We start from the raw sequence: 15,232 nt of genomic DNA on the forward strand, positions 1-15,232 counted from the left end.
CCCACTCAAAACCACAGCATGAGGAATAGTTGGAGAACCCCTTCTATAGCTCCTAATTCCTCCTAGGTTACCTCACAAGTATTGTGTTCTTTGTTCCTTGAACCAAGTTATGCAGAGCAATTTAATAATATTGCAAATTAACTCACACATACATGTCATGCCAACTGAGGAATATAGTATTCATGGACTATATTCAGCAAATTTGTTAATCTTTAAACAACCATTAGAGATCATGCTTTTGATCCAAAACAATCTATCACAGCTACTCTCCCCTCTCACTCAGTGATATATTTACCCTGTGTAGGTATTCAGTGCCATAAATGTATCGGGCTGAATAACGTCACTGATCCACCTGCAGTCAGAGACCCAACTTAGCAGTTTTTTTCAGTTGTGAATGTAAGTATATTTTGCCAAATGTGCTTACAGCTTCATGTTAATCAAGACCAAAAAGAGACATATATATTTAGAGGAGATGGGGAAAAGTTTTGTACCAAAAATGTTGCACAAGGAAGGGGTGCATGTTTGTGTGTGTGTGTGTGTGTGTGTGCACGCATAACGTTGTAACAAGAAGAGTAATAAAATGGAGTAATACATTAAAAATTACAATACTGACAGTGATTGGAATTTCATCTATATGCACATTGTTTACATACCCAGTGTTTAATTGTGTCAAGTACACAAATGCCACCATAGGATTTATACTGTGCATCTTCCATTTTCTACACCTGCATTTAAATATCACGTCACAGAGAGAAGCACACTTAAATATTGATTAAAATTATCACTTTAGTTACATTAATGTTCCAACTACTACTGTAATTTGTGGATAATCTTATAAAGTTAACCATATTTTACATAGAACTGTCTCAAAGGTATTACAATGAAACTCTTTTATGTGTACTAGAGTGGGGTGGTTACTTAATAATCTGGAAAGAATAATATTAATTCTTCAGATTTTATGGAAGATTTTTTAAAAGTTCCTTGAGAAGCAGCGCTCAGCTGAAGCAATGTCATTTGCTTTTAGAAGTGATACATTTTTCTTTGGATATATAAATGTGTAAAATTTCAGACAGTCAATGAGAAGGAAACATCAAAAAGCTCCTCAGTGAGAGAAAATTACATGAAAGTTCACAGCAATTTCCAAATAAATTTCTGGAAAGGAGAAGGGCTTTGTGACTTAGAGTTGTCAATTTGCCATTTCTACTCTATTGTTCATCTATGACACTTTTCTTAGAAGTACTATTTTCTTTTTTTCTTTTCCTTCCCTTAAAGGTTCCAGAAAAAATCAGGAAAGAAGAAAGATGAGCTTTTAGATATTGTCTTTATTTTCAAATCTGTTCTTCTTACATACTAGGAGATTGATACCCCATAGAATTGGGCCATTTTCCTTGTACCTATTGGCCATAAAGAATAGTGCATATGTGGGCTACCATTTTCTGCATGTATAATATATATATATAAAAAAGAACAGATGAATCATAGAAATTCATCAGAATAAAATAGGATATTACTTAAAGAAGGGGAACATATTGGTAAGGTCCTTGTTTAAAATGGACCAGAAATCTAAAAATGAAAATTGAATAAATTCAGGTTATTGAATATAGCTGCATATATTATTTCATATAATATATTATATAAAGCAAGTTTAACTCCCTTTCAGATGAAGGATACATACAAGGATACATACAAGGTAGATTACAAGACTCTAAACATATGAAAACTCAGTTACAAACTCAGCTTTTAAATCACAAAATGATTAGCCAAACGAAACAAAAAATAGGAACGTGTGTGTGTGTGTGTGTGTGTGTGTGTGAAATGCAAATGTCACATGGTCACAAATCCCAGTTATAATACAACCTCCTATGAGAGATGGAACAGGTAGCTCTTCACAAGTTTCCTAAATCTCAAGAGGGCTGAACCTGACTGAATGTCTGCCTGAAAGGAATTGTTCCAAAGAGTGGAGATACTCCTGAAAATGGCCACTTCAGCGATCCCATCAGATGACAATCCCACAGGGATAAGACCTGCAGGGAGTTGACCATATTTGATCTGGTGGGATTGCAAATGAATACAGGAGAAGGAGGCCCCTCAGATAACAAGAAGCCACGCAGGGCCTTAAAGATGACAACTAGTACTTGAATTGCAGCCCTGAGCCAAATGGCAACTAGTTCAGCTGGCAAAGCAGAGGGTCGCTCAAGCACTGTGGATGTTTTAATTTAGCCGATTGGCCAAGAACTTGATCACCCTCTGGAATAAAGGAGTGTCCAGGGTGTTGGATCGGATTGCCCCTGAACAGCCTCTCCTTGCTTGCCCCTTGAGGGCTCAAGCTCCAGAATGTCTCTGGAGGAAGACCCATCTTGAATCTGAGAGGATACAATCAGTGATGGTAGGAGAGGAAAATGTCAGCCCTACTAATTATGGAGGAGGAAAATATCAGTTCCACTAATTAGACCAGGTCAGAAAATAGCGCTACATAGTGGCAAAGTGAGCAGCAATATTTTGTTGTCCTTATACCATCACCTACATGTCTGTATTTATAAATGTCCTTATATTGTCACAGTGGCTGCCTTTCAGGAAAGGATGTTCACCAAGACCATCTGAAAGGCTGCTGTGAAAAGTTTTGGTGAACAAAATTTCTCAGGTTTGAGAGGAGCTGGACACAGCTAGACAGTGCTAAAAGAAGATGACTAGGCCTCATCTAGTGAACTGATCTCGGACCATTTGAGAATAGGTCCCTCTGCAGTGTCAGTTCTATCAGTTCTTAGTTGGATTCCTGTCCCTCATGGCTAGTTAAGGTCACTCATGAGATGGCAGGAAGTCGGATCCATGCAGTAATCAATTCTTCTTTGAGCAAGGGGGTTTCTATCACTTCCCATCCACTCAAGAAACCTTTAGTTTGGACGATTTGAGACCCATATCTGACCCTTTTTTAGGAAAGCTTATGGAGAAGTGGTGGCCCTAGAGGAAGCAGATTATTTGGAATGTTGGCAATCAGGGTTCAGACTGTGATACAGATGAAAACTGCATTAGTCATGCTTCTTGAGGCCCTTTGGAAAGATCTGGGAGTGCAACCCTGCTGGTCTTCCTTGATTTCTTGGAGACATTTAATATAATTGACCATAGTATCCTTCTGGTCTGCATCCAAGCATTTGGAGGTGGGGATGGGGCTGTTCTGCAGTGGTTCTCCTCCATCTTGAATGGTTGGTTTCAATCAGTGATGGTAGGAGAGGAAAATGTCAGCCCTACTAATTATGGAGGAGGAAAATATCAGTTCCACTAATTAGACCAGGCCAGAAAATTATCTCCAATCTTTATTGAATTGGCTATAATAACAAAAACTGATTGTGCTGTACCTCCTCACACCTATCCCCCTTCTTATATCCCAGCCAATCAGGGAGGCATATGCCTGAGCTGATTCTGAATATAAACTTGTTTCTCATATCCTAAAAATATTTCAGCCTCCTTTGCCTAGGTAATGATTCTTGTATATTCCTGTCTAGGTCATTTCTTTACTCTCTATAGAGAGCTCTGCCTGGAGTTATCTACTCTGTAGATTGCCTCAGGGATGCCTCCTCTCTTCACTCCTTTTTAAAATGAAAACATTAAACAACTGGGGGAGGTAATCCATTGGCACATTATATGATCATTATGTGCCTCTGCTTGACTAAGAGTAGGGACAGTGGCTGCAATTCTAGTGGAATCTCCAGTAACAGGACTTCTGGGACTTGATGCTTTTAGTTGTTATGTCCCTATTGGGCTAGTCTTCTGATGAGGAAGAAGGGGAGGAAGAAGCCTGCCCCAAACAGACTTGGTGCACTATCTGGGGATCTTTCTGGACTCACAACTCCTGCTCAAAGAGCAGGTGGGAGTCGTGGCCAGGAGGGCCTTTGCACAGCTTCATGTTGTGCACCAGTTGTACCCTTTCCTGGATTGGGAGGGTCTACTCTCAGTCATTCATGCCCTAATCACCTCCTGGATGGACTACTGTAGCATGCTGTACATGGGGCTGCCCTTGAAGAATATCCAGAAGTTTCCGTTGGTGCAAAATGCAGCAGCCCAGACAGTTATCTATGCCGCAAGAACAGCATGTGTTACAATTTGCTTCTGAGTCCAATTCAAGGTGCTGATGATGACTTTTAAAGCCCTACATAGTATGGGCCCAGGTTATTTGAGGCGCTGCCTCATCCCAATTACATCCACCCATCCCATCAGGTCAAGCAGTAATATCCTCAAAGGTATTGTGAAAGAACTTTTTTCTAAAGATCACTTTATTTCAGCTAGCTGTGAAAAAGCCTGAATTTTCTTACCTTTGGCCTGTAACAGATTTATAGCTTCTCAATTTACTTCCTGGCAGCCAAATATGCTGGCATATAAAACTTGGCCTGTTTGGATAAAAGTGGCATATAAATTGTAGTAGTAAATATATATACTACTATTTCAGGGAATTCTGGTTCTGATGTAAGAGGCAATCAGTTTAACGAGGAATCTGTGTCATGAATTTATTTATTTACTATCTTACTATGTGATGTTAAATCTCTGTCTCTGTATAAATGAATTGGGCACTTAAAGTTCAGTCTTTATCAATTTTTCAAACTGGGCATTATTATCCTCAAGCTGGGCATGAGGATAATTTTATCTTGTAATCTAATGGTTTCATGAACTCTCTGTAGTCTCTTCTTTATCACATTTCTGGCAAGGAAAACAAACTTTTTACAGTGGACCATCACAAAACATTTGCCCCTTCCTTCCTTCTTCCTTTTTTTAAACAATGGATTTGTAAACTGTATCATCAAAATCTGAACAGCTCTGCTGTTTAACTCTTGAACTCCTGAATGTTTCCCATGTAAACATTTTAAAGCAAAAAACCTGAATTTATATTCTATTTTTCTTTAATAAAGTTTTTTAAAGAATGATTTATGTCCCAAAACAAGGACTAAGGGCTAGATCTTCCTGCCATGTACCTCTAAGCTACATGGCCAAGTGATTGCTGTATAGAATTTTTTTTTTTCCATTTTTACTTTTTTTTAATTACCAGAAAGTTAGAACAGGTTGAAAGAGCTCTATCCCTCCACACACAGGTATCAAGGGAGTTTAGCAGATGAGATGTCTCCTGGAAATTAGATAAAGCAGCAGTAACTATCCAGCACCTACTCCAAGAGAGAATGCAAGGTTTAGGTTTATAGATCTACTGGGTTTCTGGAAGAAGAGATTTTAAACCTATAGCCTTTCTTGCTGCGGACTCAGCCATACTACTAACTTCTGTTTACAGTACTTCAATTCATGTGTTAACACTGAAGTCTTAAATATACTTAGTAAGAATTAAATTCAACTGAATATAATGGAACTAATTTCTATATATGTATAGAACTGCAAGTGAATTAAAAATCCTCCTGAGGCTTAGTTTTACTATTTTTAAAGGATTCTTCATATATATGTTCGCAATAACACCCTTAGGAAGAGTACCCCTATGTAAGTGTGAGGGGCGGATCTATACCATCCCATATTTTTTAATGTTATTCTAAGATTGTATGGAATACTTCTTCTGCATAAAAGTATTTGCATTTATCTTATTTACAAGCTGACCAATTATTGTGCATGAGTGTCTCTCCAAAAGTCTGCACACTCTTTGCTACCCACACTTCAATTCAATCCTAGCAGAAGTCATCATAAAATAACTTCTCAGAATAGGAAGAAAATGATGGTCAGAGAAGCTGCAGAATAATGGAAAGATGCTAAACAACAAAAATATAAATTCTAAAATAGACCAAGAGAATAAGACCACGGGGACTAGAAGGAAAACAGAAGTTGCATTCTCACAGGAAGAAAAATTTGGGGAAATTAAAAGGCAGATTTTGGCAGATTTTTAATTTTAAAATCTGACAAACCAAAGTGCCTTGTTAATAATGGCAGTGGAAACTATAGTTGGTCAAAAAACTTTTAACTGGCAAATCCACAGACAGATGGATTGGGGTTCGGGGTAGGAAAGGGTTTTTCTTCCCTTGAATAGGGTCTGTTTCCCTGCCTACGGGTGAGAGCTGGGTGGAGGGGGACTGATTGATCACCCTCAGAATTATTTGATGCTGGTTCTGAGAGCTCCTGCCAATCAAATGAGAGTGGGTTGGTGGGGGGAGGATGAGAATATAGGGTGGAGTGGGCTGTTCCTCTGGAGGTGCTGAGGTGCTAAATTGTGATGGAATGGAATTATGAAGGGCAGGCACAGGGAAAAAAACATTTCTTTCATCTCCTGAGGCGCGAGGGAGAGATAGGAGGATGTGACTGGCACCTCCCTGAGGAATTCACAACGTTGTGGCTGGCATTACTTGGGAGCTGGGGTTTCAGTCTGGGAAGATCCTTGCTAGAAGTTGTAGCTAATAAACATTGCTGGACTGAATTTACATGGTCTCTTGGAGTTCCTTGGGCTAGGCCTGACATAAATGGAAGCAGAAGCACCCCAGGTTGACGGCCCAGAAGGAGGCTGTAACTGGAGATGTATGTATGGGGGGGGAGTGGGCTACAGGCTTGGGTATCAATCAATTTAGTCAGGAAGAAGGGGAGGTCTTGGAGGAGTGGGGGCAGGGTGTATCATCTCGGTAGTGATGGGTATAGGAAAATTTGGCGGGAGATGAAAAGCAGGCCACACATGGGGAATGAGCCAGAGGTATATTGTTGCTGTGGCACGTTCCAGCTCCTCAAGCTCACTCCTGGGCCCCAGCTGGCAGACTTTCAAGCCCTGGGCTGTCGGCTGCTGCTACTGAATGCCAGGTTGGTTTGTAATAAGGCCACTCTCATCCAGGATTTGATCATGGAGAAGAAAGCTGACCTGGCATGTATTACAGAGACCTGGCTGAGAGAGGAGGGGGGAGTTCCCCTTTCCGAGATGTACACAGCTGGTTTCCAGGTGTGGCAGCAGCCAAGACCCCAGGGTAGGGGCAGTGAGGTGGTGGTGTTATCCAAGATACTTGGGAGGCATTCAGGAGTGCTGCTCTTTAGAATGCCGGGTGCGAGACCCTATTTGTTAAATTGGGCTCTAAGAGGGATCACCTGGGACTGTTGCTACTGTACCAGCCTCCCTGCTATGTAGCAACCTCCCTGCCAGAGCTCCTTGACTCCGTAGCTGGGTTGGCAGTGGAGTTCTCCAGGTTTATGGTCTTGGGAGATTTCAGCCTAACTTCCTTGGGGGCAGGAGTGGACGTAGTCCAGGAGTTTATGGCCACTATGACAGCCATGGGCTTGTCCCAAGTCATCCAGGGCCCAACGCATAATAGTGGTCATTCGCCTGACCTGGTTTTAATGTCAGAGCAGTGGCAGAGTGTTCTGAAATTGGTGGAGGTTTTGGTTTCTCCCCTGTCATGATGAGATCACTTCCTGGTGAGCCTCCAGTTCTCTGGACCACCATCCTCCACAAGGAGGTAGGGCCTATTAGATTGTCCTGCCCCAGGTGACTGATGGAGCTAACTGGGTTTCAGAGAGAGCTTGGGGTTGTTCTGGGTAGTCTGCTGCATGGTCCAACCGAAGCCTTGGTGGCCACATGGAATGAGAAAGCGGCCATGGCTTTGGATCAGATCACGCCTAAGCCTCTCCATGCCCATGCCTCCTGTAGCTTCCCATGCTATACAGAATAGCTGAGGAAGCTTAAGAGGACTAAGAGACACCTAGACACCCACTGGCGGATGACAGGGAGCAAAGATGATTGAACATGAGCTGGAGCCATGATTAGAGCCTACCTCATAGCGGTAAGGGTGGCGAAACATAATTATTTCTCTGTCCTTATTGCATCTGCAGATAGCCGCCCAGCGGCCCTGTTTCAGGTGACCCAAATCCTCCTTGGAGGGAGTAATTTGGGGGTCTACCTTCAGGACCATTGTGAGGAATATGCTGAGCATCTGGCAGGTAAAGTTGCTCGCATCTGCTCTACATTGAATTCCAGCCTTGATGCAAGGCCAGTGGAGGCTATGGGGACTAAGTCTTGCATGGTTATCTGGGAGGAGTTCAAGCCCATTGAACCTGAGGAAGTGGACAGGGTTCTTGTAGCAGTTAGTTCGGCCACTTCTGTGTTAGAAGGCTGCCCGGGAGAGGACATGTAATTAGGTCTGGGGGTGGTTAATTCCTCTTTGAGGAAAGGGGTGGTCCCACCAGCCCTTAAGAAGGTGGTGGTATACCCCCTCCTCAAGGGGCCATTGCTCAACCCAACTAATCTGGATAGTTTTCATCCAGTCTCCAACCTCACCTTTTAGGGAAGGTTGTTGAGAAAGTGGTCGCACAGCAGCTTCAAAGGGCTCTGGATGAAGTGGATTATCTAGACCCCTTTCAGTCAGGATTCAGGCTGGGATTTGGGACTGAGACAGCATTGATTGCACTCTTGGATGACCTCTGATGGGAACGGGATGGGGGCAGTGCTTCCATCCTTGCTCTTCTTGACCTTTCGGTGGCCTTCAATACAATTGATCATGGTATCCTTCTGGACTGGCTTAGGAATTGGGGGTGGGAAGCATTGTGTTGTGCTGGTTCTCCTTCCTCCTCAGTTCCAGTCAGTGTCGGTAGGAGGGGAGAGGTCCAGTCCATGGTGCCTACTGTATGGGATGTCACAGGGCTTGGTTCTCTACCCCTCTTATTTAACATCTACATGAGGCTGCTGCGTGAGGTGATCCAACAGTTCGGGGTGAGGTATCACCAGTATGCTGATGATACCCAGCTTTATAGCTCTTCCCCAGGCTGTTTGAGTGATGCTGTGGATGTTCTATCTCAGTGCCTGGAGGCTATAGGGGCCTGGATGGGGCGCTATGGGCTCTAGCTCAACCCAAGCAAGACTGAGTGGCTTGGGTGTTTCGGTCTCCCAGTACCAAGGTTTTTCTACCAGGTCTGTCTGGGGTGGCACTGCCCCAGATGGACCCGGTGCACAATCTGGGGGTCCTCTTGGACTCACAGCTCCTGCTGGAAGAGCAGATGGTAGCCATGGATAAGAGGGCCTTTGCACACCTTCGGATTGTGTGCCAGTTGCACCCATTCCTGGACCAGGAGGTTCTACTCACTATCACTCACACCATCGTGACCTCCTGTTTGGACTATTGCAACATGTTTTACATGGGGCTGCCCTTGAAGGACATTTGGAAACTTTAGCTGGTACAGAATGCAGCTGCCCAGGTTGTAAATAGTGTCAGCCACTTTTTCAGGAGCTGCATTGGTTGGGATTGGGTTAATTTAGGGACCCACTTTTCCCAGTTGTTTCTACCCATCCAAAATGGTCTGGCAGGATGGGCCTGCTCCGGGTCCTATCGCCAGAGTGCAATTCAAGGTGCTGGTTGTCACCTTTAAAGCCCTTCATTGCTTGGGATTGGGTTACCTTAGGGACTGTCTTTTCCCAGTTGTTTCTACCCATCCAATACAGTCTGGCAGGATGGGCATGCTCCAGGTCCTGTCAGCCAAGGAATGTCAGCTGGTGGGGACCAGGAGACAAACCTTTTCTGCTGTGGCACCTGCCCTCTAGAACCCTCCTGAGATTAGGATGGCCCTGACCCTTTTGGCTTTTTGGAAGGCCTTGAAGACCTGGCTTTATGCCCAGGCCTGGGGCCCTAAGTGTGCAAAGGGCCCCGTTTCATGGTTGTGCTGACACCGATGTTTTTTTAAAATATCTTGGCTGTATTTATATTTAATTTTCTGTATTGTTTTAGGTGTTTGATTGTTTTTATTATTGTTAGCCTGGTCTGAGATGGGCAGCTATATAAAATGAATGAATGAATGAATGAATGAATGAATGAATGAATGAATGAATGAATGAATGATTCAGATTGTAGTTCTGTTCACACTTCCTTGAATTTCAAATATATCTAAATATTACTTTTATGCAGTTTTGAGGCCACCCTAACCCTCAAAACTCTGGAATAGCTAATTCAGTCTACTGATAGTTATGTCAATTGTCAATTTCTGTCTTGCATTTGAAGTGAATCTCCACGAATACCTGGAGTTGTGAAATGAAGTGATTAGGGTTGGCACAGCATCACTGGAAGACTCCTTGGGTGACTGTAAAAAAAGTATTAGTGTAATGGTAGGTACAGTACTGCACTTTTTTTAAATTAAACCATTTGTGATAACAATTGGTCTGACAACTGAATGGTTTACTACAAAAAGAGGGAATGTAGTATTGCCACAGAAGTATTTTTTAAGATAAATTATAAGTTAAAATTACAGTAATTTTTAAAGGTGACAGCATATTTGGAATGGAAATGATAATAAAGTGGAAAATGTTGGTTTTAGGAGAAATGCAGGACAAACTATCCTGACACAAAACAGTAGCAACTGCAACAAATCAATTGTGTGTAATATTATTATCAAGCAGACAATGGACAACGAAAGTGCTTCCCCCCTTTATTCTTGGCATATTCACTGATATTTGCTAGAGTGTGACATCTATTTCCTGAGCACATGTGCTACAGCACTGTATTATTGATGATTTTTGGCTGCATATTTCTGCTCTGCTGCTAAGAGACAAAGCCAAGAGATAGTACATTTTCCCCACATTCTTGGAATCACATATTACGTTGCTGGAAAGGTTGACACAAACAAACAAACCTTAGTCTACTTCTCCTTGCCTGACTTTTCAAAGTTATATCTAGTATTGATATAATAGTGTACAAAAAAGCCTCATTAAGCAACAAGATTTTCTTCTCTTTCACCCCCACACACAGCGAAACAAACAATAAGTAGTCAATGAATTAAACTGAAAGGAAGAAAAAATTGTTTCACAGTGGTGGGCTTCACTTGTGGCTCATCAGATGTTGCTGAACTACAACTCCCAGGATTTCCCATCATTGGCTCTGCTAGCTGGAGTTCAGTAACATCTGGAGGATTCCTCATTTTTGCAGTAATGTGATGATGTTATATAATCTATTTTGTATACATAGAAATTAATAAAGATTGGCTGATGTTTATACAACTAACATCATGTCTAGCTAGACATCTAGTTGTGGTCTAACTTGATTTCCTATTGGGTATTAGGCAACAAAGAAGCAAAAAACACTATTGTCATTTAGCCTTGAGCTTCTAAAACATGCTCCTTCATTTGTACATCTTGCCACTAGAAGCAATAAATGACTGGAGAAAAGCTAGGCAGTGTATCATGTTATAGCCTGAGATGAATAAAATTCACCTATAAAACATATTTAGATTATATAAGAATATAACCAGTTTCTTTTTGTCAATCAAGTTGTCTTCTTCTTCTTCTTCTTCTTCTTCTTCTTCTTCTTCTTCTTCTTCTTCTTCTTCTTCTTCTTCTTCTTCTTCTTCTTCTTCTTCTTCTTCTTCTCCTCTTCCTCCTCCTCTTCCTCTTCCTCTTCCTCTTCGTCTTCTTTCCTCCTCCTCCTCCTCCATCATGACACTAATTACAAATAAACTGAATAGAATCAGTTTAGTAATACTAAAATGGTGTATTTCGTACCTCATTAACAATGATATACTCTGACATTTAGTCAGCACAAATTTTCAATGATTCCTTTCTTCTAAATGGAAACAACCATATGCACTGGGTTCACATTCCTACTCAGTGCTATGTTATTTTTCAGCCTGTCAACTCTTTACCAACCTCTTAAACTAAGTATGTTATTGAGATACAGGCTTCAGGGCTGATGGATGGGAATTATGAGAAGGACACAAATCTCCCAACCATGAAAATAGACTGGGGTCAATTCATTCAGCAATGTAGTTCACTGTAATGAACACTGAGTTTGTCATTCTATTTCTGCTTCAATACTTTAAGCAAACTGACTTAATTTGATTGCCCAGACTAATATGCAGATAAGAACATAGTAATTCCTTTTTCTACAGTTCTATGGATTTTGTAAAGCAGTTGGAATCAAAGAATTAGAAAGCAGCATTCAAAAAGCTGAGACAATTCCCTTAATCAAAATTGGAATCCAGTTTAAAGTATTCTTAATGGGTGTTATCCAGGCTCTGCTTGAATACATTCAGAATAAGGGATTTCACTATATGTGTTAGAAATTGATTATGCAATTAAAGTTGTCTTTCTGTTAGGGGTAAAGGATAATTAAAAAAAAAAAAAAAGTTCTCCCCAATGTATACACAAAAGTTACTCCAACATGAATCACTTCTCCTATTTTTCCCACACTAATCATTTTTAAAGACTCAGAAAAAACTTGCCTAATTGGTACCCCAAGGCAAGAGTTCCAACATACCCTTTCTCCTCTTGATTTAGATCAGCTTAGGACACAGAAAAAACCTTACCAGTGGTATTTTTCCACTCCTTGACTGGATAATTTCCTGTGTTAAACTGAAAAAATGTGGATCCACTTATAATATTCCAGCTCATTAAGCTGATTATCAATTGTATTCACCTGAGTAATTATTTAATTTAAAATATCTTCCTCGCTATTGCATATTACTGTTTCCAAGGAAAAGGTGGGCCTTTCCAAGAACCGTAAAAAGGTAGCCAATCATTGCAGAGCCCACAAAAATATGAACCAATCTATTTTGTATCTGAACTTAACTTCTATATAAAGTTATCTTTTTATCATTGCAATGTTCCACTTTCACTGTAATTTGGAACCTGACAATTTTCCGTTTAATAAATATTTATTTTCTTTCTCAGGGTTGAACTCTGTTCTTCTTCCATGATAAATAATTTTCTCTTTCTGTTCATCTGAAATCTGCATTCCTGTAATTTAAATCCATTATTTTGGGTCCAACATGATTCCACAGGGAATAAGTTATGGCCTTCTCTTTGTTTACAGCCTTTGACTACTTATAGAGTGCTATCATATCCTCACCCATAATCTGTTTTTAAAAATAAAATTATTTAGAATCTTTAGCCTGTCTTCATGATATAAATTTGACTTGGTTACCAATTCCTTAATAATTTTGGTTGCCCTTTTCAGAAACCCTTTTAGTTTCACTAAATCCTATTTAATGTGATCACCAGAATTGGAATATTGCTGAAGAAATATTTCATGAAACTGGAAGCCAGATTTTTACAAAAGAGAGGGAAATGTCATACGTCGAACAGGTTCTACATTGCAAATATTATCTTTCAATGTATGGAGAATAGGCAATAGGGATGATGATGGGTTCTAAACACATGGGGACTGGAATAACTGATCAGGAATTATCTTGCTAACAAAATCAAGAAGCAAAATCCTATCTTAAATGTTACCATCACTGAATCTTCAGCATCATGAATGACATGCTACTTTGCCATTAGGAAAACACTGTTTTGAAATAATATTCAGAACAAATTAATTATATAAGTCTATAATGAGAAAATGTTCTTCTGCATATCGCTCCATTTTTAATCATCCTTTTTATATATTCACAAAAAGTCATATTTTTATTATCCCATAAGTTATTTATACCCTACATCTGAACGTTTTACAAGCAGTTGACCAAACTCAATTACTTTAACTAGGACTTATATGCCAATTAAGTAATTATGAGTTGGGCAATCATCCATCTTAACCCCAAAATATATATTTCAATAGTAAAAGAATTTTTGGAGCTAGATTAGAAAAATTAGAATAAACAGCTGCTTTTATTCACTCTTGCTGTAATTAATGAAGTCTAGACTTTGGAGAATATTGAAAAATATTCTAATAGCAACCTATTAATGTATTAAAAGGCAGAGTTTTGATAGGCTCAAATACCCTCAAAGCTCACCAATTCTAGATTTAGTGGTAAAAAAAGGAAAAGATGTTTTAAAGAAAGCTATCCTACAATTTTTAGCAATATTTTAGAATCTTCCTGAACAATTAATTCTGTTTTTGGATCATAACATTTTACATTTTTAATTATGCTATCCAGGTTGCAAAGTAATCCATGGAATATCCCATGTATTTCTGCATATGCCAAATTTCTTGATTTCCTTTTTCCACTGCAGATTTTCAGATTACATTAGAAGCAATTCTGGAAGACAACTGATATATTTAAAATTTTGTGCTGTTCGTGGTTAGAGCAGTGTAGCTACCCTTATTTCTCTAAATTGCACGGGCTACAGATGTATTAATCCTTGACCATCAGTCATACTATGTGTAATTTATGGGAGTAATAGTTTTAATGTGAGGAAGTCACTCACTCACCAAGCTACAAGCAACACTGATTCAAATTTCTGATCAACCATAATGCTCACTTGATGACTTTGGGCCAGTCATCCTTTCTCTAATGTTAATCTATTTCATGGGATTGGCATATGGATAAAACATGGAAGAAAATTATGGTACTTCTGAAGGAAAAGTTGAATAAAACTTTTGAAGAAAGTTGAGGAAAAGGCATATGTAGTTTTATTAGATATATTGAATGCCAGCCAAACCATTTAAAAGCACTCCTCAGATGCCTATCCCAACCACCTGCTTTTTAGATGTATTTGCTGTGGATAATGGGAGATGTTGTCCAACCTATTTGGAGGGCACCAAAGCTGCTTTGGTACTTTGCATGAAGCTTGTCAGTCTATTAATGTGATTTCGGTCCTCCATTTATTTTCATTTCTGATGATTTTGAGGATATTGATCAGTGAATCATGTCCTCTGTTTACTGGTCTACATAATGACTCTAAGGAATGCATAAAGATATATTTTAAAACTTTTTTTCTCTTTCTCTTTCTCTTTCTCTTTCTCTTTCTTTCTTTTTTTTCTTTTTTGGCTTCCACTTTGATAAATAAGGAGAAAACACCAGATATTTGTTACCTTTTTAATCTCTTTACTTCAGAAAGTCTCATGTTGTGATTTCAGAGATTCCTCATATTTCAGCTGCAGAAGGGGATGCTTGTAGGTCTATAGATATTTACCTATAGCTACCAGTGAATAGGGAGCCAGATATGCAAATAAAACTTTCTTTTATGCAAAAAAATACTTTCTCAGCCACTTGGTTCATTTGAGGCCAGGAACACCCTATGAGGCATTTTAAAATGTCTCACAGGATGGAGCTATTCTTATGCAGAATATATGGAAAGTACATCTTTTATTTGTTTCCAGCTTCTAAAATTCTCAGATTCCTTCAGAGTCATCTGTGCTAGTGAGGAAGAGGGTAAATCTGATGGTTACTTCATTCTCTGCCAAATACTCACACAGCAGTTAAGAAAGCTATATTGAAACAGATAACAGATCTTCAATATCATTTAAAAACATTCAATGCAGTTTTTTTAATGTGTTATTTTATATAATGCTATATTCCAGAAATGACTCCCAGAGAAATTATAAATCATAAAAAATAAAAACAGCAAAACAGTAAAACAGTT

The sequence above is a fragment of the Python bivittatus genome, unplaced genomic scaffold, assembly GCF_059951505.1.
Source record: "Python bivittatus isolate LINGU-HERP-01145 unplaced genomic scaffold, Pbiv_v1 ctg000070_np1212, whole genome shotgun sequence".
Classification (NCBI taxonomy): domain Eukaryota; kingdom Metazoa; phylum Chordata; class Lepidosauria; order Squamata; family Pythonidae; genus Python; species Python bivittatus.